Here is a 23347-nt window from a genome sequence, read left to right as displayed (position 1 = left end):
ATCTAGAAAACAGTCTTTGATTTCAAATGAAGACAACCAATACTAGGTTGAAGTCAGAGGACAAAGAAGGAATGTGCAGGGTACGGGAGTGAATGGAGAGGAAGTGGAGGGTGGCTCACAGCCTCAGAAAAGGGGGATTTAAAGCAGGAAGAGAGGGAAGATAGGAATCTAGAGTCAGTTATTTGCTGATCCTCTAACCTGGGACGGCTAGCTCAGATAGGATTTTGCTCCCATTAGTGAATTGATGTGGAATGACAGTGACAAAAATCAGGAAACTCAATTGTCACAGCCAATAAGAAGCTAAAAAAGACATTATCCTGGAATAGAAAAAAGATATGAAACTAAAAACCAAGGAAATCTGAAGAAAGTATGGACTTTGTCAATAGCAATGTGTCAATATTGGCTCATTAATTGCTATAAATACGCCATGTTAATGTAATACATTAATAATAGGAAAAATTGGGCATAAGGTATCTGAGAACCATCTCTTACTATCTTTGCAACTTTTCTGTAAATCTAAAATTAATCCTAAATCATTTATTAAAAAATAAAAGCAGTAAACTCTAATGAACTCTTGATTTTGAAAGTTCAGCTCCCTAAGCTCATGGTGAAGGACCTATCACTGAGAGAATCCCTGTCGGAGAAACCTGGTAAAGACACTATTATTATTCCCCAAACCTAGGAACACTGCTGTTGTCTTTGATGTCTTCCTCTCCCAGGCCCTTTACATCTGAGCTATCATCAAGTAATATTGATTAAGAAAGGTTTGTTTTTGGTTATACCACTCAGCTTGCAGGATCTTAGCTCCCTCCAGACCCCAGCAGTGAAAGCACAGAGTCCTAATCAGTGGACCACCACGGAATTCGCTGTTTGAAATTTAAAATATCTCTCATCTAGAAGTTTCAGTGTATAACACAAAAATCTTCATTTCTGTTTTGGAAAAAACAATGCTGCAAATAAAAGCAAAAGACTCATAAGTCAGGATTATTTATAATTCATATAACAAGCAAAGGGTTAATTTCTTTAATTTATATAAAGTACAAAGACAACCGAATAGGAAAATGAACAAAGGATAGCAACAGGAGATGCAAAAACAGAGAAAAAATGGTTAATAAATAAACATGAGAAAAAATGTTCAGCTTCACACATGATTAAATACATGCAAATTAAAATAACTACAAAACACCTCTTTAGTATGTTAGCTGCTCGGTCATGTCTCTTTGCAACCCCACGGACTGTAGCCAGCCAGGCTCCTCTGTTCATGGAATTCTCCAGGCAAGAATACTGGAGTGGGTTGCCATTTCCTTCGCCAGGAGATCTTCTCAACCCAGGGATTGAACTCAGGTCTCCTGCATTGCAGGCAGATTCTTTACCACTGAGCCACCAGGGAAGCTCAAAATACCTCTTCAGCTGATCAGATTGGCAAATATTTTTTCCACTATTTTTTTTTTTTAGAATGATACTGTTGCTGTTTGGTCAATAAGTTGTATCCAACTCTTTTGCGACTCCATGGACTGTAACCCACCAGGCTTCTCTGTCCATGGGATTTCCCAGGCAAGAATACTGGAGTGGGTTGCCATTTCCTTCTCCAGGGGATCTTCCATTCTTTACCACTGAGCCACCAGGAAAGCCCAGATTGACAACTTTTTTTAAGTTTGGAAATTTGTGAAGTTGGCAAGCTATATTTAAGAACATAAATTCTCAAATTTTCTTGGTATGAGTGAGAACTGGTACAAACTTTTTAGAGAGCAACAAGGCAATAATGATCATTATTTGAAATACAAATATACTTCAATGTAGCAGCAATTCTACTGCTAGTGTAGTGTATGAATATAATTGGATGATATGCCAAAGCGTGTGTGTGTGTGTGTAACAAGGGTAGTTCTTTTGGCATAATTCCTAAAAGTAAAAATTCATAAACAAAGTATTGTCCAAAGTAATTGGAGACTTGAAAAATAAATCATGATACATCTATACCACAGACGTTAAAAGGATGAAAGTAGATTTATATATGTCTATATAAAAATACCACCAAAGATTGAATTTTTAAAAAAGGAAACTATAAGAAAGAAAAAAGGAAGGGTATTTATAATATGATCTCATTTATGCAATTAAATATGCATACACAAACATAAAGACACGACCAGCGACAAGACCAGCTACAAGACCAGCAAAGTGAAAATGACATGAGGCCTCTTGTTTAAAAGTTAAGAATTTCAAGGTGGGGGGAAGGGATAAATTAGGAGTATGGGATTAACAGATACACATTACTATATATAAAATAGATAAAAACAAGCAACAAGGGTTTACTGTATAGCACAGGGAACTATATTTTATATCTAATAATAACCTATAATGGAAAATAATCTGTATTTTTATATAAAATAAACATTTTATTAATTTTATTTTATATAAAATTATGTATAGTATATATATAACCCAATCAGTTTGCTGTACATTTGAAACTAACACAATATTATAAATCAACTATAATTTTTTTTTTAAGTTAGGAATTTCAGGACAGTAACAACAGCAGAGCATTAAACCAAGCTCAAGGCCCTTCTGAATGCAATCTGTGACTGGACAAGTCACACAGTTGAGAAACTGGTCCTCTCTCTACATTTGGTTCATCCTCATGATTTGCAAGTTCTGTATTTGTCAATTTGCCTACTTACTAAAATTTATCTGTAATTCCCCAATCAGTACTCATAAGGTTTTCATGGTCAATCCCAGACAAGTCCAGAGCAACAACCAATCTGAGTCATGGGACAGTTACGTTCCCAGCTGAGGCCCAGCAGCAACACTCCGCCTCTTGTTTCAGCTCTCATCCTGCCAAGTGTCCCATTCACGGTCTACTTAGTGCTGTTTTTCAGGTTTGTTTTTGCGGGTGATTTCACTGTTTTCAGCGGCCCCCAACGGTAGTGCTTACGTGCTTCCAGGTGCAAGAAGGCTGAGCTGTGCCCTACAGAGAAAACAGGTGTTAAATAAGCTTCCTTCAGGCAGGATTTAGAAGGCTGTTAGTCACAAGTTAATGAAACAATAGTTATTAAAGAAGGTGTCTTTTGACAGAAACACAAAACAAAGTTATGAATTTATTAGTTGAAAATGTTCTGATCATAGGCTTGCAAGAACCTACCCTGTATTTCCCCCCAGGAGCAATGGTATTTGCTAATTCAACGTTGGAGGCAACATTATAGAAAGCAACCTCCTTGAAATAAAAGAGAGTCAACTGTTTATTGATAGCTATGTGCTTAAAACTCATCTGAGATACACAAGAAACTGTTAAAGAGTGGTTGCCTTTGTGAAGCTAGACTTGAGGTGAGGAAGAGACGGGAGATTTTGTTTTTCATTTTATGCCTTTATGTACTATTCGATTTTTTTAACTCTAAGTATGCTGTTCTGTGCTGTGCATAGTCGCTCAGTCATGTGTGAATCTTTGTGATCCCATGGACTGTAGCCCACCAGGCTCCTCTCCCCATGGGGATTCTCCAGGCAAGAATACTGGAGTGCCATGCCCTCCTCCAGGAAACCTTCCCAACCCAGGGATCAAACCCAGGTCTCCTGCATTGCAGCAGATTCTTTACCATCTGAGCCACCAGGGAAGCCCAAGAATACTGGAGTGGGTAGCCTATCCCTTCTCCAAGGGAACTTGCCTACCCAGGAATTGAACCGGGGTCTCCTGCATTGAACCGGGGTCTCAGGCAGATTCTTTACCAGCTGAGCTACCAGGGAAGCTCAACTTTAAGTATATCTTACCTTTATTTTTTTGAAAATAAATTAAAAACCATATATCTCAACCAACAAAGACTGACCATATAGCACAGGAACTCCACTGAATATTCTATAATAACCTAAATGGGAAAAAAATTGAAAAGGAATAGATACATGTATAACTGAATCACTTTGATATATACCTGAAACTAACACAACATTGTTAATCAACTATGCTTCAATATAAAATAAAAATTAAAAGAATAAATAAAACCATATATCTCAAAATGTCCCCTCATCTCCTCCATGTCTAATGTAATATTAAATTAGGTTCTCACTGCCTCAAGCCAGAATTTTTGTAACTGCCTCCTAATTGTCCTTCCTTCTAATTTTCTCTTCTCCAATCTTCATCTGCCAGATGAATCTTCCAAATAGGCCACATTCATCATGAAATGTTCCAACCATTCGTCATTGCCCATTAAAGCAAATCTAGCTTTCAGAGTCTTATGTAATCAGACCTCAACCTTATCTCTCCCTATTCCCCAGTTCTACTGTCTGACCATCCCTTCTCACCCCCACCTCTTCTGTAGCACTGACCATGCCAGTTTCTGCCTCCATACTTTTGCCTGGATCCAGCCCACATCTCTGTCCATTATTTGGTTCTACTAAAATAAGTGAAATTTCTTTTCTCCTATGATTTTTCCTGTTTTTGAATTTTTATGGCACTAAACTACAAAAGGAGTGTTTCATTTATATGTTATCTATAACTCTCGAATTGTATATATTTATTTAAACAACACATGTGTTTATGGACTTCCCTGGTGGCTCAACTGGTAAAGAATCCTCCCACAATGTGAGAGACCTGGGTTTGATCCCTGGGTTGGGAAGATCTCCTGGAGAAGGAAACAGCTTCCCACTTCAGTATTCTGACCTGGACAATTCCATGGACTGTGTAGTCCATGGGGTCATAAAGAGTCGGACACAACTGAGTGACTTTCACACTATGCATTTATTCTATATGTCAGACACTATTCTTTTATATATATTACCTCATTTAATCTTCACGATGATCTCATAAAGTAGGTGGTATTATGCGTGTGTGTTCCTTGTGGCCACCTGGACTGTAGCCCGCCAGGCTCCACTGTTTCTGGAATTTTTCAGGCAAGAATACTGGAGTGGGTTGAATTTCTTCCTCCAGGGGATCTTCCTGACCTAGGGATCCAACCTGGCCAACTGCATTGCAAGAGGATTCTTTACCACTAGCACCACCTAGGAAGCCCAGGTGGTATTATTATTCAGTTGCTAAATTGTGTCTTGATTCTGCAACTACAGTACACAAGCTTCCCTGTCCTTCACTATCTCCTGGAGTTTGCTCAGATTCATGTCCATTGAGGTGGTGGTGCTAACCATCTCATCTTTTGCTGCCCTCTTCTCCTTTTGCCTTCAATCTTTCCCAGCATCAGAGTCTTTTCCAATGAGTGGGCTCTTTGCATCATGTGGCCAAAGTATTGGAGCTTCAGCTTCAGCATAGTCCTTCCAGTGAATATTCAGGGTTGATTTCCTTTAGGATTGACTGGTTTGATCTCCTTGCTATCCAAGGGACTCTCAAGAGTCTTCTCCAGCACCACAATTCGAAGTCATCAGTTCAGTGCTCAGCCTTTCTTTATAGTCCAACTTTTACAGCCATACATGACTACTGGAAAAGCCATGACTATATGGACTTTTGTCGGCAAAATGATATCTTTGCTTTTTAATACACTGTCTATGTTTGTCATAGTTTTCGTTCCAAGGAGCAAGCATCTTTTAATTTCATGGTTGCAGTCACTGTTTGCAGTGATTTTGGAGCCCAAGAAAATAAACTCTGTCACTGCTTCCACTTTTCCCCATCTATTTGCCATGAAGTGATGGGACTGGATGCCATGATCATGACCATCTCCTGCCCTCCACCCTGCAGCCTACCCACATTGGGTCCTTCCAAAGTGCATGGAGAAATGCATAGTTTTAAGATTCATGTAGGCCTGTGTTTGCAACTTGGCTCTACCACTTACTGTGTCACCTTAGACAGGCATCTGAATGTGATTATGTTATTGCTAATATGGCAATTGCTAAGAGTAGGCACCACCTTCCCTGGTGGCTCAGTGGTAAAGACGCCTGCTAACACAGGAGACGCAGGTTTTATCCCTGGGTCAGGAAGTTCCCCTGGAGAAGGAAATGGCAACCCAATTCAGTATTCTTACCTGGAAAATCCCATGGACAGAGAAGCCTGGTGGGCTACAGTCCATAGGGTCACAGAGTCGGATGTGATTGAGCATGCATGCAAGAGTAGGCACTGACTACACGCCAAGCACAATTTTAAGCGTTTTACATACAGGAACTGTCCAATCTTCATAACTCTATGAGGAGGTGCTATTATTGTGTTGTCTTCATCTTACAGATGAGGAAACAGAGGCGCAGAGAGGTGAAGTAACTTTCCCAATAACACACAGCTGGACAAGGAGCAGGCTGACCAACCTTTATAGCACTATCATGAAGCTATGAAGAGGTAACATGCATGAAATATCTGATGTATGCTGCTGCTGCTGCTGCGTCACTTCAGTCGTGTCCGACTCTGTGCAACCCCGTAGACGGCAGCCCACCAGGCTCCACCATCCCTGGGATTCTCCAGGCAAGAACACTGGAGTGGGTTGCCATTTCCTTCTCCAATGTGTGAAAGTGAAAAGTGAAACCAAAGTCGCTCAGTCGCGACCCCATGGACTGCAGCCCACCAGGCTCCTCCATCCATGGGATTTTCCAGGCAAGAGTACTGGAGTGGGTTGCCATTGCCTTCTCCATCTGATGTATGAGGACTCTGTAAATATCTCCTCTGTATCAGCTGGGATTAGTTTGGGCTTCCCTGGTGGCTCAGATGGTAAAGAATCTGCCTGCAATGCAGGAGACTCAGGTTTGATCCCTGGGTGGGGAAGATCCCCTGGAGAAGGGAATGGCAACCCACTCCAGTATTCTTGCCTGGAAAATTTGTGGACAGAGGAGCCTGGCAGGCTACAATCCATAGGGTCACAAAGAGTCAGACACAACTGAGCGAGTAACACTTTCACTTCACTTTCACATAAAACAGGAAATGTAAGAGTGATTTAAACAAATTGAAACTTTAGTTCTCTCTTATGGGGAAGTTCAAAATAGGCACAGCAGGCCCGGTAGGGTGACTCCATCCTATTAGGGACTCAGGCTCCTTCTACATCTCTATTCCGCTCTCCTTAGCCCATGGCTTCCATCCTCAGGGTTGTCTCCTGGTAACAAGATTTGCAGCTGCAGATACCACATCCATTCTAAGCAGCAGAAATGAGGCTGAGGCAAAGGGGAGACCTCCCAGTGAAGTCAACCATCTTTAAAGGTTGTTCCAAGAAACCCCCTCCAATAAGCTAGGAAATGGCAACCCACTCCAGTGTTCTTGCCTGGAGAATCCCAGGGGTGGGGGAGCCTGGTGGGCTGACGTCTATGGGGTCACACAGAGTCAGACATGACTGAAGTGACTTAGCAGCAGCATTGACACTTTGAATAATATAAGGGCTCTCTGTCAGTAAGGAGCCATGAAAGATTGGGTACTGACGACCAGTCTCCTCTCTCACAGCATTAAGATGCCCCATCCAACCCTACACACTGACATGTCAGAGTCCTCTCATTCAACAGTCTTCTGAGATCCAACTTTCATTTCTTCTGCTTTTGTGTCAACTTCCTGTCCTGTCTTCTTCAAACCCTTTATTCTTTTTTTTTTTTTTCTTCTTCTTTTGGCTGTGCCAGGTCTTTGTTGTGGCATGTGTGATTTTCACCTGTGGCATATGGGATGTCCCTGACCAGGGACTGAACCAGAGTCCCCTGCATTGAGAGCACGAAGTCTTACTCACTGAATCATCAGGGAAGTTCCAAACCCTTTATTCTTAGGTGGGTGACAGACAAGAAAGAGCATCTTCATCCTTAAATGATCCAAGGGTTAAAAACCATTCATTCATTCACTTGACGAATCTTCACTGAATACCAGCTCTTCATCAGAAACCATATGAAGCACTTGAGATACACAATGAAAACACATGTTCTAGGGCCTCATTTAGCTTAGAGTCTAAAGGAGAAAAATACATTGTTTAGAGAGATAACTATTCTTTACCAATCAATTATGATTCTCTTGAAGAAGGGGTGCATCACCAAGCCGAGGAGAATCAAGAAAGGTTTCACCAATGGAGTGACATTAAAGAGAAAACTGATGGACAGGTGGGAGTGGGCCCAGGAAGGATGGCACATCCCAGGCAAGGAGGCATGTCAGTACATAGAGTATGCGGGGAAGACAAAGCTGGACACAGAATGCCCAGGGTGCAATGCCAGGAGATGAGGTCTAAGAGGTAGGAAGGGACTGGAATGTGAATTCAGTTTTTTTATCACGAAAGTTGACTCAAGCCTGTGAGTGACGAGGAACCATTGAAGCATAACACGGTGAGTCACATGTTAGATGGGGTTGAGGGTGCGAGAGGACAGAGGTAGGGGCCTCTGTTAGGAGGCTATTTACATAGTTTAAGAAATGATGGCACAGCTACAGGCTTTCTACTTAACTTCTGGGTTTGCTATTAAAAATGCTGTTTACCCTCGTACCCTTCCCCTTAGCCCTTCATATTTCTTTGCCTCTATTCTAATACTGCAGAATTTTCTCACCTATTGTACAAAGAAATTGCGATGTATATTTTCATGTAATTTGATTTTGGAATTCTGTCACCTTATGTAGTGAGTTCTTCCAAAATATAATTTTTTTCCAATAAAAAAAAAAAAAAAAAAGAAATGATGAACTGGGGACTTCTCTGGTGGTCCAGTGGTTAAGACTCCAAGCTCTTAATGCAGGGAGCCTGGGTTCAATTCCTGGTCAAGAACTAGATTCCACATGTCGCAATTAAGAGTTTGCATGCCACAACTAAAAGATTGAGCGTGCTGCGGCTGAAGACCCCAATTGCTACAACAAAGATCAGAGATCCTGTGAGCGGTGGCTGAGACCAAATGCCCCCAAATACATGCATTTTTTTTTTTTAAAAAGGAAATGATGAATTAAGACATAGTTGGGAGAACGGAAAGAAAAGTTTGAGTGTGAGAGATGAACACAGTCAATAAACACAACATTTTTCCTTCAGGCCTTAGCAGTCAAATCCTTCTGGATGGTAACTAATGCCAATGGCCGTCAGCGGTCTCCAGACTGATGAAAGTAGGATGGATACGCTCCACATGCTCACCCTCATCCTGGGGGCCCAGTCCTCTCTATATATGAAAATTTTCTTTGGCAACCCACTCCAGTATTCTGGCCTCGGAAATCCTGTGGACAAGAAGAGCCTGGTGGGCTACAGTCCATGGGGTCACCAAGTCAGACATGACTTAGCAAAAAAAATGACAACAGCCCTACTTCTAGATTCATAAAAACCTCCTGTTTCCTCCATGCCTTTTGCAGGCTTTCATTAACCTGGGTTCCTAAATGGCTACATGGAGGAGTGCTGCTCTGCAACCCTCAGTTCAGTCGCTCAGTCGTGTCTGACCGAGACCCCATGGACTGCAGCATGCCAGGCTTCCCTGTCCATCACCAACTCCCAGAGCTTGCTCAAACTCATGTCCATCAAGTCGGTGATGCCATCCAACCATCTCATCCTCTGTTGTCTCCTTCTCCTGCCTTCAATATCTCCTAGCATCAGGGTCTTTTCCAATGAGCCAGTTCTTCGCATCAGGTGGCCAAAGTATTGGAGTTTCAGCTTCAGCATCAGACCTTCCAATGAATATTCAGGACTGATTTCCTTAAGGATTGACTGATTTGATCTCCTTGGAGTCCAAGGGACTCTCAAGAGTTGTCTCCAACACCACAGTTCAAAAGTTATACAACCCTAGAAGCAAGAAATAAACTATTGTATGTGAGCTATGTTCTTTACTTGGATCTTTCTATTATAGCAATTATCCTAACACAACATGCTTCTACTATTTCTTTTACGAGAGTAGCTCTGCTCAGAAAGAAATTCTCAGTAAATCTTTGGAGTGGGAGGTTAAGAACAAGCTGTTAATGTAGGATGTAGTATAGCCTCTGGATGCGCATGGAACAGTGGTCCAAGTTAGGAAAAATGTTTCAGGCTGTGGAGGTCCCTTAACACTAAAGTGTTTCTGTAGTTGCTCCTCACGCTGCAGGATCTCATTTCAAAATAAAATTCCACTTAGGAAAAAGTTGGAGGGTTTCTCTTAAGTTCAAATTTAAAAGGGTGTAGTAGAAAGAAGTACATGGAGCTGCCTTGTATGCAGTATCTGTCTATTCAACAAAAGCTTGCTGATTCGGACTCTGACCGCCCAAGCCCTTCCGGGAGTAGAGCCTCCCTCAAGTGAGGCTTGGGATGGGGGAGGGGGTGAGGTGGGGTATTTTCTATAACAGAAACATCTTTTCTCAGCTAAGATTCTCCCTCACTTGTTTTGTGGTGGTGTCTGTCATGCCTTGACAGCAGGAAGTCCTTTCTTTTTTTTACATTTTAATATCTGTTTATTTATGCCTGCTCTGAGTTTTTGTTGCTCCATGTGGGTTTCACTAGTTGTAGCGAGTGAGGGCTACTCTCTAGCTGTGGTGTGTGAACTTCTCGTTGCTGTGGCTTCTCATTGTGGAGCACAGGCTCTAGGGCGGGTGGGCTTTAGTAGTTGCGTTGTGTGGGGTCCTCCCGGACCAGCGATCGAGCCCTTGTCCCCTGCATTGCTAGGCAACTTCTTAACCACTGGACCACCAGGGAAGCCCAGGAAGTCCTTCTTGAATTATAACTTTCTTTCCTCCTTCTGTAGTGGCAGAATCTCTCCATGTTCTCAGTGGAGGTAGAAAGAGTGCTGGCAACTGGCAGAGTGGTCTATGTCAGAGACATAAACAGAGAGATGAGTACACAGACGGTCATAAATCCACTTTCTCAGAGGTAAAAGGGAAGAGCCCATATGCCTGGGTTGGCTGTTCCTTCATACAAGAGGACTAGTTCTCAAAAAAAAGTGTGTGGTTGAGGAAACTGCCAGCTTTTAGCACCCCGAAGGTTTATTTAATTAGGTAATTCATTTATTTATTTACCTCCTCTGACACTGAATAATTAACTTGCCTCACTGCCCTACTGCCAGAAGGCAGCAGCAATCTACCTAAGAAAGGCACAGCTATGGGCAGGTACCTGGGTTCTCCTTCTGACTTGTTTCAAATCACTAGAGGAGGATACTGTGTATATAGCTGCATCATTTTCTCCTCTACAAAACATGAAAGGGGATTGCTTTCCTCCCAGGAGAGAATACGTTTGCTTCTACAGAAGTTCTCTATAAGAAGAGTTAACTGAAGGCCATGCTGAAATAAAAAGCGTATTAATTTAATCCTGATACAAGGTCAATCTCTTCTAAGTTTTAAAATGAAGAACTTGGGACTTCCTTGATGGTCTAGTGGTTAAAACTCTACTTCCAGAGCAGGGGCGTAGGTTCATTGCCTGGTCAGGGAACTAAGACCTCACATGAGTACGTTTGTGCTAAGTCACTTCAGTCATGTCCAGCTTTTTGTGACCCTATGGACTGTACCCTGCCAGGCTCCTCTGTCCATGGGATTCTCCAGGGAGGAATATAGGAGTGGGTTGCCATGCCCTCCTCCAAGGGACCTTCCTGACCCAGGGATTGAACCTGTGTCTCTTATGTCTCCTGCACTGGCAGGCGGGTTCTTTACCACTAGTGCCACCCGGGAAGCCCAAGATCTCGCATGCCGAGTAGCAAATAAACAAAGAAAATGAAGAACTTGAAGTACATAACTACAGCACACATTTTTTTGTTTGTTTTTGTCAGTTGTGCTGTGACGCTTGCGTGATGGGATCTCAGTTCTCTGACCAGGGACTGATCCCAAGCCACGGTAGTGAAAGTCCAGAATCGCGACCAGAATCCTAACCACTAGGTCACCAGGGAACTCACTACAGCACTAAAATTTAAGCCTGTTTAAATTCTATATTGTAATAAACTAAAGCATGAGAGAGAGAAAAGGAAAGAGGAAAGCAAGAAAGAAAAAAGAAAATTCAGATGATAAGAGACTAAGAAGTAATAAGAGGAAGAAGGAAGTGAGAGGCAGATGGTTTTTCCAGAGCCAGAGAGGAAAATGACAGAAACAAGACAGGGAAAGGGAGATGCGGGGAGAACCAAAGAGTGAGCAGAAGCTTTGTGCCAGGCGTTTTATATGCATCATTCCACACTTGTTCAATGTGCATTCATCATACAGTTAAGGTTTGAAGCAGGGGAATGATATTATCAGATGGACATTTTTAAAAGGTACTTATTTATTTTTGCCCACACTGGGTCTTTCCTGCTGTGCATAGGCTTTCTCTAGCTGTGAGCAGGAGCTACTCTTCATTGCAGAGCACAGGCTGTAGGCGAGCAGGCTTCAATAGTTGCAGTGCATGGGCTTAGTCGCTCTGCAGCACGTGGTGTCTTCCCGGACCAGGGATCGAACACATGTCTCCTGCATTGGCGGTCAGATTCTTAGCCACTGGACCACCAGGGAAGTCCCACATGGTCATTTTTAAAAGACCACTGTAGCTGCAGGGAGGGCCATGGGTGAATGCAGGCAGACAATTTTGGAGGCTGTTGTGGAAATCAAGGAGAGAGATGATGCCAGCTTGGATTAGCATGGAGGCAGGAAGAATATAGAGGAGCAGAGAGAAGTATGGAAATTTCAGGTGGAAGAATAAATGAACTAAGCCCTTCTATGTGTTCTCATTGTACCTTACACTTCTCTCATCGTTGCCTTTATTACGTCTTACTGAAATTACCTTTTTACTCATCTGTGTTTCCTTCTAGACTTGGGCTGCCCAACATCACTAGTCATATGTGGAATCTGAGCAGTGCAATGTGAGATGAGCTCTAAGTGTAAAATACACACTGAATTATAACAATTCAAAATAAAAAATGCAAATATTAATAATTTCTATATTGCTGCATATTAAAATGTATATATATATATTTGGTGGACATAAAATACATTATTAAAATTAATGTTATTGGTTTCTTTTGAATGTCTTTATGGGGCTACCAGAAAATTTTAAATTACATATATGGCTCACCTTATGTTCCTACTGAACAGCACTATGAAAGAATATAAGAACTGAGGTATCTCCAAGGCCTACCACTTATTTAAATAAGCATTGAATGAGTAAATACATTTGGCCAGGTCACATTCAAATTCTGACTGCAGGTATGTATTACTGATGAAGGCTTTCAGTGTTGGTTCATATCGTTAACAATGTCGGCTTCACTGTTGGCTGAAAAAGAGTATGTTTTCTAAATCAGTTAGACCCAACATTGCCCAGAATTTGGCTAAAAATTTTAGAATACTTCTGCGAGCTATCTGCTTGTCTTAGATATTTGGCTACTAAAGAACACAGTTCACTTGTGGCTCAGTCCCTCTGGAGACCGTGTGGCACAGGCATGGTTCCATAACTGAGGACCATCTTAAAGCAGGCATTCTAAAGGCAATGACGCAAACGCGAAACAGAATACCTACACATCGCCATCTGTGAATCTCTTCTGAAGCTGTGACTTCATTTTCACTCAGTAGTTGAGCACCTTGCCAAATCTGTGCTTCTACAGAGCTCGGGTACTTGAGCCAAAGGAAACGAGCACAGTGTCCAGCTGACTCTGCGGTCACAGCCAATTCAAGTGGAACACTTACATGTCTTTTGAACACATCAGCACTACTCTTGTTTCATTCCCCTGCAGCTTTACATGCGCTGTGCTTAGCTGTCAAGTCACATCAATCAGAAAGAACAATTTTATGAGCCAGTAGGGGTCTGGCATGTTGTATCTCTCAGAACCCTTTTAATTAATTCACTAAAGTCTTTAAGGAAACAGCTTGGTAAATCTCTTCAGCAAGTTTCCACTGCTTAGCAGTCTGACAGCATTAAAATAAACTAGAGCTCCATGTTCTGTTTTAACCTTTTCCAAACATGCTTACTACTGAATATAGCTAAGGGCAGAAACACAAAAGAAAATTCAGCCTTAATTCCTCCATGGAATCATATGACTTGCAGAGCTCCCAGCCTCTCCCAATGAATGATGTAATGGAAGCTGGGGCCCACTAATCGCTTTTGACATGAATAACTTGAATAACTTGTAGAAACCTTTTTTCCCCCTGATTTGTGTCAAGTGAGCTTAGCTTTTCCACATTTAAGAAAACTGCTCAAGCTCCATACTAACAAGAGGCGAGGGCCTACTAGGTACACATTTTTTTCCCCCTAAAATTTTAAGTAATCCACATTCCAAGGTCAAGAGAGAGCCTGCATCTGGTGAAAGGTTTAGGGCAGACACCTCCACGCTAAGCGTCATTGATGACGTCATTGCGCTACTGGAGCCCCATCCTGGCGTTTTCCCTACGTGTATAGTAAGGAACACGCCATGTTCATTCATTCAACCAGTATTTACTGTTTGCCATGAGCAAAGCACTTTGGAGCATATCTAGATAAATAATAAATAGTTATCAGTTAATGAGTCCCTATTGTAATCTAGGTATCTTAAAATACACAACACTGCAATGAGATTAACTCCATTTCACTGCAAAATAAAACAAGGTCTCTAATTTGAGTTTACATTTCACAAAGATTTCTGGTGCATAGCATGGTATAGGCGTGTGTGTGTGTGTTCTGGTGTATAACGTGGTATAGATGTGTGAGTGTGTGTGTACTCAGTTGCATCTGACTCTTTTTGACCTCAAGGACTGTAGTCTTCCAGGCTCCTTTGTGCATGTAATTTTCCAGGCAAGAATACTGGAGTGGGTTGCCATTTCCTTCTCCAGGGATCTTCCTGACCCAAGTATCAAACTTGCATCTCTTGCATCTCCTGGACTGGCAGACGGATTCTTTACCACTATGCCACTTGGGAAGCCCGATATAGACTATGTGTATATACATAAATGCTGTTTCTGATGAAATTGACAGGTATATCAGATTATTTAATCCATAATACCCAACAGTATTCTGAACTAAACACTCCTCAAATGTTTGCTGACATACCAAGCAGGAAAGAGAGAGACTGTGTTCCATCCATACTAAGAACAGCATGGGAAAAGATAATTAGAAATGCATGCAGCAATAAAGCAAAATTTCCTAAATCTGAATGAGAAACTAGGTAAATTACCTACCCATCGAGATTTTTCAAAAATAATCTTAATTAAACCTGGGCTGAGTTATGATCGTACCACTTTTAGAAGGGCCATGTATTAGAACGAAGTAAAACAAAACCTCAAAGTCATAACCCATGGAAATGTTCATTACTTACCAGGGTGATGTTTTAGGGAGTCGGCCTCCATTGGCAAAATTACTATCGCACCGAAATCTTATTCTAAGTATCTGGTGAGGGTAAATGAGAGCCTTCGAGCCTGATCTTTCCAAATGTAATTTACATCTAAATTAATTTGAGAGAGAGAAAAGAAAGAAAAACTCTATGTTTAAAAGTCGCCTTTTAATTTTTCCTCCGGGTCACCTCTTCTGCACTCTTAATATGGCTCCCTTCACGGAGTCGGAGGCCAAAACAGCATCATGACAAAAAAGAAATTATCAAAAAAAAAAGACGAGTGGCTTGACAACCCAAGCCACTCACTGGGTTCGGGAGACCAAGGCCCCATCCTTAACTCCCCGGCCGCCAGCGCCCCCTCACGGGCAGCAGCTGCTCAACCGAGGAGAGCCGGCAGCCACTGCCCTTTGGGAGACTTCAGGGCTATCTTCTCCCCTGCGCCCCGCCCCGCTACCCCCGCCCCGCTACCCCCGCCCCGTCCCGCCCCCGCCGCTGGCGCCTCCGCACTCTTCTGCAGCCCAGCCCCCGGCGTTCGCCGCTCCCGCTGCTCATGCTGGCGCTTTCCGCACACCCACCCACACGTCAAACGCCCTCTTTTCCCCTGAAAAGTTTCTAGACGGTAGGGACTATTTTCTTCTAATGTAACCTTCCACCAAACTGGAGGGAAAAGTTACCCGAGGCCTGGGAGGGGTCGGGGCTCTGGGGCGGGGGATGGGACCTGGCTTTTAGAAAAGAGGTCTCTGCCGTGAAAATAAATGATTGGGCCTCCGAGCCAGAGCTTTGTTTGCTGGGTTAACTGTAAAAGGTGCTTGATGATGCTAAATATTTAAGATAAGAGTTTTTCTTAAATTAACATAAAATATATTGCACCAGATAAATGGTTCTTGTCTTCAGACCTTGCAGTTCTTTCTATTGATTCTCATCTGAACCCCTTCTTCCCCCAGGCTCCTAAATCCTTACCTTCAGCTATAAAGAAAACAAGATCCCCTGGGAATGACTTCTTAAATCCTAGAGACAAAAAAGTCAAACCTAGAAACGGCTGCCCTGGGAAGTTGGCTGAATTCTATCCATATTCTGGATGGGTAAACTCACCTGCAGAAATATATAGTGATTAGAAAAACCCACTAGGCCTGTATTTTTTCAGATTATAAGTGGCAAAAATCAGTTTGGCAAGGAGTTTTAGAGAGGAAGGGAGGGAGAAAGAAAGGGAAAGGAAGGAAGGAGCCGGAGTAAAAGAATAGAAAAACATTACATACTAAGAGTCAGTATTCTTTCATGAAACCAGTGTCATGTTTGCATGTACGGGATCAAGAAGTAGAATATATTTCTTGCCGTGTGTTGTGGTCAAAAAAATGTCTGAAAAACCACTGCAATAGACAATGGAATTATTTTAAGAGACCTAGAAAGGTTTGAAAAGTCCTCTACTTCATTCCTCTATACTTAGGCAGTGTTTCATTTAAAGAATGTGTGTGTTAGTCGCTTAGTCCTATCCAACTCTTTGAGACCCCATGGTCTGTAGCCTGCCAGGCTCCTCTGTCCATGGAATTCTCCAGGCAAGAATACTGGAGTGGGTTGCCATTCCCCTCTCCAGGGAATCTTCAAGGGATGGAACCTGGGTCTCTTGCATTGCAGGCATATTCTTCACTGTCTGAGCCACCAGGGAAGTCCCCATTTAAAGAACAGACCAGACTTAGTTATTCTTCTTGCTTATCCTCCCATCTCAATATATACTATTAATGGTTTGTGAACAATTTGTGTCTTGAAAGCTATTATTTCAGTAAAGAAAGCTGTAGCTTAAAATATGAAGGGAATTCTGCCAAGCTCCTCTTTTCTCTGTGGCTCTTCTATTACCGTGTGACCCCGGGGCCATGGACACGTTCCATGTCGGGAAGCACTGTCGGAAGTGCAGAGCTGAAAGCCTGGGTTACTAGAATATCGTGTGGTCACGTACTCCTGTGGGTCTGTTTTTTAATATATGTTTGCTTTAAACATTTTTCTCTTTTCCCTCATTGTTTATTAAAATATTTTTATTGCTCTATATAAGTCATATGAGAGCCTGAAGTGTTTGAATTTGACTTTGTCCCTTCTCAGTGGGGGAAGCTTGCTTTTGTGCTAATCAGGACTATGGTCTCCGACTGAAATTTCTGTTTTTGCCCCCATTACACACACTCACTTCATTCCTGCCATTTTCATTAGTTCAACGTTTGGATCAAAAGGCTCACATGTATGTGTGGGTAAAGGTGCTGAAGGCAGGGAAACACTTCCATCATCAATAGTGGGCCACTGGCCCAATAATAACAATAAAATAATAATGATGATTATCATTAAGACATATTTCTCAACACTTTGCTGTGCTAAGCAAATTACGTGCATTGGGTCAGTGAATTCTTCTAATAACCCTATCTCATAATTGAAGAAACTGAGCTTAGATGAGGGTAAGTAATGTGCTGCTTTGTGATTGGCAGGACTCCTTACCTGGTCTCTCCTTTCATTTTTTTTTCACTGACTGAATACGGAATCTGAGTGTTTTCCTCCAAAGACCTCTTGCCTAAAAGGCAATTGTGATACCAATGAGATAGATTATGTAAGTCAGGCCTTGTTAACTGGCATCTGAAGTGCACCACAGATTTTATTTACCAGGCAAGAAGGGGTCATTGCAAATGTGGATGGAGGAAGGGGAGCCCCTGGGTAAATTGTTTACAAAGCTGTACACAGATGTGTTTTGGGAGAGAAGAAAAGCAAACACTGTGAACTTACTTAACTGGTTTTATTTCCTGTACATGTTCGTCATGGGTCAGGGTTGCTATTCAGCTAGTTGTTCAACATTTTGAGGCCAATCCTGCCAGTAAATCTTGGTGTTTGAAATTTAAGGGTCATGAGAGTTGTTGGAGCTCTTTGAGGGAGAGCAACAGGGGATGGGGAGAATTTTTGTGCAATTAGAAAAGTAATCTTTTGAAGAATAACATGCTTTCCTTTTTCCCTTTCTGAGAAAATGACTTGATCCTCAGTTGGCCCTTGACATTCATCTGCCTAGGGGAAATAAGGATTTGTTACAGAAGGCATGAGGGGGAAATAACTGAGATATTTGGCTTCTGACAGTCAACATGGGATTTTATAGCAAGACAAGAACTTTATAAGCCAGGTTAGTGGCTTGAAAGAGGATTTCCTAAATTCCCTTTTAAAAAGAGAATTCCTGTGCCTCCTTGAAGAGCCCCGCTTGGGGAACTTAATTCAGGAAGTTCTCCCAGAGGGTATGACTGCCAGGCCCAATGCCTGCTGCTCAGTGGCAGAAGGACATGAAGCCAAGGAAGGCAGGCAGGCCTATGCTTTTGATCCTGGGGGAATGGTGGAAAGATGGGAACAAGAAATAAGCACAAGGGGGGAACTGTCAGATGTGTGTCCCAATTTCTCCCCTCCAGGCTTCTGTGTAGAGACGGCAGGGGCGCATCATAGAATCGGAGGGAATGGCCGAGACTGGTCCTAGTTGGGCCCTCGTCAGGAGGCCCAGGATGCCCTGTTCCCCTCTGTCACACCGTGTAGAAGTGTGGTCAGGCAGGAGGCCTGGAGATCTAGCTTTCCTGGGAAAGCCACAGTGACTGACTATCTGGCTGGTGGCTGGAGGGGTGAACTTTCGGGGCAAGGTGACCCTGGAGTGAACACTGCAGAGGGAACCACCCCCTTCCGCTACCCTGGGCCAGGGTGCCATGGGCCTCATAGACCCACAGTCAGAGAGCTAAGAAGAGGTTGAGGGAGGGCCACAGGGCCTGAGCACCCCGAGGAAGGCCACCTCACAGATCATAGCCGTATGGTCTCCAACCACGAATTTCAGCTGCAAACACCAACAGGGCAAGGTGTGGCCAGGCGGAGGGGGGACGTGGCCCCCAAGGCCAGAGGAGTCAATGGACACTACGCTTGAGGGCTCTCCGGGTTCTCTCCTTTGTCATATGGTTGATAAGCCCTGCTGGTACATTTGGAGAAATGCTGGGAAAGAGGGTGAAGGTGTGAGAATGCTGAGAAAAATGTGAGATTGCTGAGAAATGTTATTTTCATCCAGAGAATAAGTGTTACCTAAAGGAATTATTTAAATTATTTGATGAGACTTTCTTTTTTTTTTGCTTTTCTTTTAATTATTTTAATAATTGTGAAATATTTAAGAAAGAAGAAGTCATGTAAAGAACTTATTATATATCTACTACCACTCAGTACAAAAGACAGAAACATTACCAATACAGTTGAAACTTCCAGTATACCACTCCACAAATGTCACTTTTATTAGGTTGAACAATATGAAATTGCCCATATTTGACTGTTTTTTACCTTCCAAAAAACCCAATAATTTTATATGATTTAACCTGATATTTAACCTTCATGAGTTTGATCAGTACCTTGATCATTCTATTGCCCACTTGGAATGTTTTTCTTCCTTTCCTTCACTTATCTACATCCTACCTATGCTTTAAGACAAGATCTGAGCCCTAATTCTTTCAAGTTTTCACTGAAGACTTGAGCCTGCATAGAGCTATCCTCCCCGCCAACCCAGAGTGTACTGTCTCCAGCAGCATTACTTTATTTTTTAAAAATTCTTTATTTCGGCTGTGCCGTGTCTTAGTTGCAGCATGCAGGATCTAGTCCCCTGACCAGGGATCAAACCTGGGCCCGCTGCACTGAGAGTATGGAGCCTTAGCCACTGGACCACCAAGAAAGTCCCTCATGTAGCATTATTTTATACGTCATATTCTTTCATTGTCTGGACTACAAGAAGTAGCACCTAGAGATATTATTTTGCCTGTTATGCTGTTTTGTTAGTTAACATGTGGAAGAAATAACAGGATTTGACTCTATTGGATTAAAGACAGTATACAGTTTATTTCTTGGAAGTTATGATTTGCAGTAATCTTATAAAAGATGCTTGAGCCCCACACCCAAACTAGTTAGGAGAGATACCCTAAAGGGAAGAAATCTGAGAAAGAATCAGAATATGGAGCCTATCATCCATGAGTGTAGTCAAGTTTTATCATGTCCCATTAAATACTTATGGGATAGGATATCTTAAGAACTAACAATAAAAGCCACCATTTAGAGAGTAACTAACATAACCCAGATGCCATCCTAGGCATTCTATATACTGTCATATCTACAATACAATAACCCTGCGATGTAGGGAATATCAAGCTCTATCAAGTTAACCATACTTATTTCCGTTCCATAAAAATGTTCTGGGGTAATTTCTTTCTTCTTTTTTTAATCCAATTTCTTTATACCAATGTATTTATCAGTATAGTTAGGCCATGCTGAATTAGCAAATTAATCGAATCGCAAAGGCTAAGCACAATAAAGGTTTGTGGTTGTTCTGGTAAAACCCAATGTATTTTGAAAAGCTCAGTAGTTCAGGTCTTCTCCCTGGGGTGACTTAGGAATCCTGGCTGTTTCTATATTATGTTTCTACCATTCCTCTAAGTAGGAAGAGGAGAGCCACACCAGTCTTTAAGTGGGCTGGGAGTCACCCATCACCTAACACCTGTATTCCCATTTGCCAGGACTCAATCTCGAGGCCCTACCTAACATTTGCAAGGGAGCCTGAGAAATGCAGAGAGAACATGAATATTCAATAAGCCACAGCCAATGAATCAGGTGGAGTGGGGCCAGGCATACCAAGAGGGTCACTTTATTTGTGGGATTGGTGAATCAGAGATAACCTCCTCAGTTCCAGTGGTATCAAGTTCAGCTGGCTGAGATAGTTAGACTATCTGATCATCTTTCAGGTTTTAGAGGTGCTTGGACTTTCACAGATAGAGAAGAACATTTGGGGCAAAGGTAAAGGAAGACATAAAATCACAGTAACAACAACAATAATAATAAGCCACTTAGAATAAGAAGGAACTCTATAATAGTTCTTTGGGCACACGTGTTCATATAATTATCGAGAGGCTATCATTTCTCTGGGAAGATAGGACGTGAAGCATCTTGTCCAATGAACCCTGGACCTGAGGTGCTTTCCCTGGGGACCATGTACAGACATGGGAATGGGCTTTAAACCTCAAAGTGTTTGCAGAATTTTGTGTATATGCACAAATGTGTGTTTTTCTGGTAGAGATTATCCATAGCTTTCATAGAGATTTTCAATAGTTTCATAATACATAAAGCATTAACATTTACTTTTCTAGACTAGGAATAGGATTTCTAAATAGGAGAAGCAGAGATCAGAGGCTGTCAGGAAGCAGGTGCATAGGAAAAAGGAAATTCATATTCCCACCTGACTCATAGTACTAACACACCAATGCATTTACATGCAAACCTAGAAGTGAGAATTATTTCCTGGCTGAATGAAGGTTAAATAATTTTCCTCCTTTAAAATGATTTTAAATTGGTGAATCTTGGCACTTTCACATTTTCAAATTTTATTACCTTTATGTTTCAGGCAATGGGAAAGGCATTAAAAATGCCTCTTTGGCTATCACAGGAGATGGTCTCCTTGCTATCTCTAACTCTTACTGTATATAACCAACAACTAGAAGATACCCAAAAAAATCTGACCACTTATCTACACCAGAAAATTTTTAAACTTAATTCTGGAGGCTACCTCAGTCTCCTCAACTGTAAAACAATGATTTTAATCCTCATGTCAAAAAAAAAAAAAAATCCTCATGTCCTTCAAAAGGATGACTCAAGTTTTTTTTTAACATCCACAGTTGTGTCTGGAAATTATTACAACTATAATAAAAAACATACACTGCTAAATTAGAAAAATAATGTATCTTAGACCAAAAACATTTTTAAATTAAATTTTGCTTTGCAACCTTTTATAATGAACAAGCCACATAACAAGTGTGTCCATAAAGTGGAGAAGGAGATGGCAACCCACTCCAGTATTCTTGCCTGGGAAAGCCCACGGACAGAGGAGCCTGGCGGGTTGCAGTCCATGGGGTTACATGACTGAGCATGTGTGCATGAGGGTGGAGGGAGATGGGTTGGTAGCAATAAACTGGTAAAACTAAAAAAACAAACAAAAAAAACCAAGTGTGTCCATAAAGTAATCCAATTCATTTTGCCATGAAGTTTTATAGAATCAGTTTAATTACTCAATTCTTATACCTGCTCACCTCCATGAAGTTTTATAGAATCAGTTTAATTACTCAATTCTTATACCTGCTCACCTCCATGAAGTTTTATAGAATCAGTTTAGTTACTCAATTCTTATACCTGCTCACCTCCATAGCAACAACCTAGATGCAACAAGTATAGGTTTGCTTCTTGGTATCTCTTAACTAATGTTAATTTAATTCTAAATTTAACTAAGTTATTATCTTCCATGAAATCATATAGCAGCTCACAGAGAAGTCTTCATGACTGATGCAGTTACTGCTCATGCATGTCTTGAGAACTATATTTTGAAGACAGAGACATTCCATTGCTTCTTGTTGGAAGAGAATGAGGAATTCTGCTTTGAGAAACCCAATATGAAAACTTCCTCCAGCTATTTCTCACCTCCTGAGAATTTTCTGAGCCCCTAGGAAAGACCTCAGAGCCTATAAACATAAGGAATTACCAAACAATATTCATAAGTACAATCTATAGCAGCCTCCAAGTTCCCCATTTTTTATTTGACACCGGTCAGATATAGCTCTTCACTTGCCCTTTATTTCACGATGATTTCCCTGTCAAGCTAGACATTTCGTGTCTCCTTCTCCTCCTACATGTTGACTTCTTTAGACTTCCAGGTTCAGTGCAATCAGTTGTCAATCTTTTCAAGCTGGGAGATGCTCTGCTGCTGCTGCTGCTAAGTCGCTTCAGTCGTGTCCGATTCTGTGCGACCCCATAGATGACAGCCTACCAGGCTCCTCCGTCCATGGGATTTTCCAAGCAAGAGTACTGGAGTGGGGTGCCATTGCCTTCTCCGGGGAGATGCTCAGATGGTGAAAAATGTTGCTACTGTTTTCCAAAATGAGGCGCTCCCTTTGAGTTCTTGGCTTTGACGACCCTGAGTGTGTTCTATAAGAATGGTATGCTCATTTTTAAGGAAACCTAGCATTGGTCCCCACGAAGCTGCTTTCTGCCTGGACTGACCTCACAGTCCTCTCCAATCCCCACCCTGACACGTACCGGTCACCCACACACTGAACCTGAGCAGTCAGTACATTAACAGAATGACAGCAGAGGGGCACCAAGGCTCACTACTTCTGAAGACATGTTGAAATCATTTGTATCTCTGCCTTGACACGCTCCAAGTTACAGGTGTTTCCAATTTTCAACTCGTGGCAGAAACCATAAGCCAAGGAAGCAAATAAGTGTTTCCAAAAACTGTTGA

The 23347-nt window shown here is 41.9% G+C and overlaps 1 protein-coding gene and 1 long non-coding RNA gene across 4 annotated transcripts in view; one reads left to right on the top strand and one right to left on the bottom strand.

The window, feature by feature from the left end:
• Positions 1-1009: 1009 nt before the first annotated feature.
• Positions 1010-15680, bottom strand: LOC147376455 (uncharacterized). Of its 3 annotated transcripts, none has more exons than XR_015161006.1 (3): positions 15618-15680; positions 15028-15153; positions 1010-2962 (listed from the first exon to the last, which is right to left on the bottom strand). It is a non-coding gene; the product is annotated as an uncharacterized LOC147376455 (long non-coding RNA). The 3 variants fall into 3 exon arrangements; XR_015161005.1 differs by having other exon boundaries at positions 15550-15654; XR_015161004.1 differs by lacking the exon at positions 15618-15680 and having other exon boundaries at positions 15028-15514.
• The window catches only part of POGZ (pogo transposable element derived with ZNF domain), a 58368-nt gene continuing 50550 nt past the window's right edge, over positions 15530-23347 (top strand). Inside the window, exon 1 of the mRNA XM_086392653.1 lies at positions 15530-15661. The gene's annotated coding sequence lies outside the window, so the exon portion shown is untranslated. The remainder of the gene's footprint in view (positions 15662-23347) is intronic.

The sequence above is a fragment of the Bos grunniens genome, chromosome 3 (genome assembly GCF_055505025.1).
Source record: "Bos grunniens cultivar Pamir isolate PY7600 chromosome 3, Bosgru_T2T1.0, whole genome shotgun sequence".
NCBI lineage: Eukaryota > Metazoa > Chordata > Mammalia > Artiodactyla > Bovidae > Bos > Bos grunniens.
This window is presented reverse-complemented; position numbering and strand designations above follow the sequence as displayed.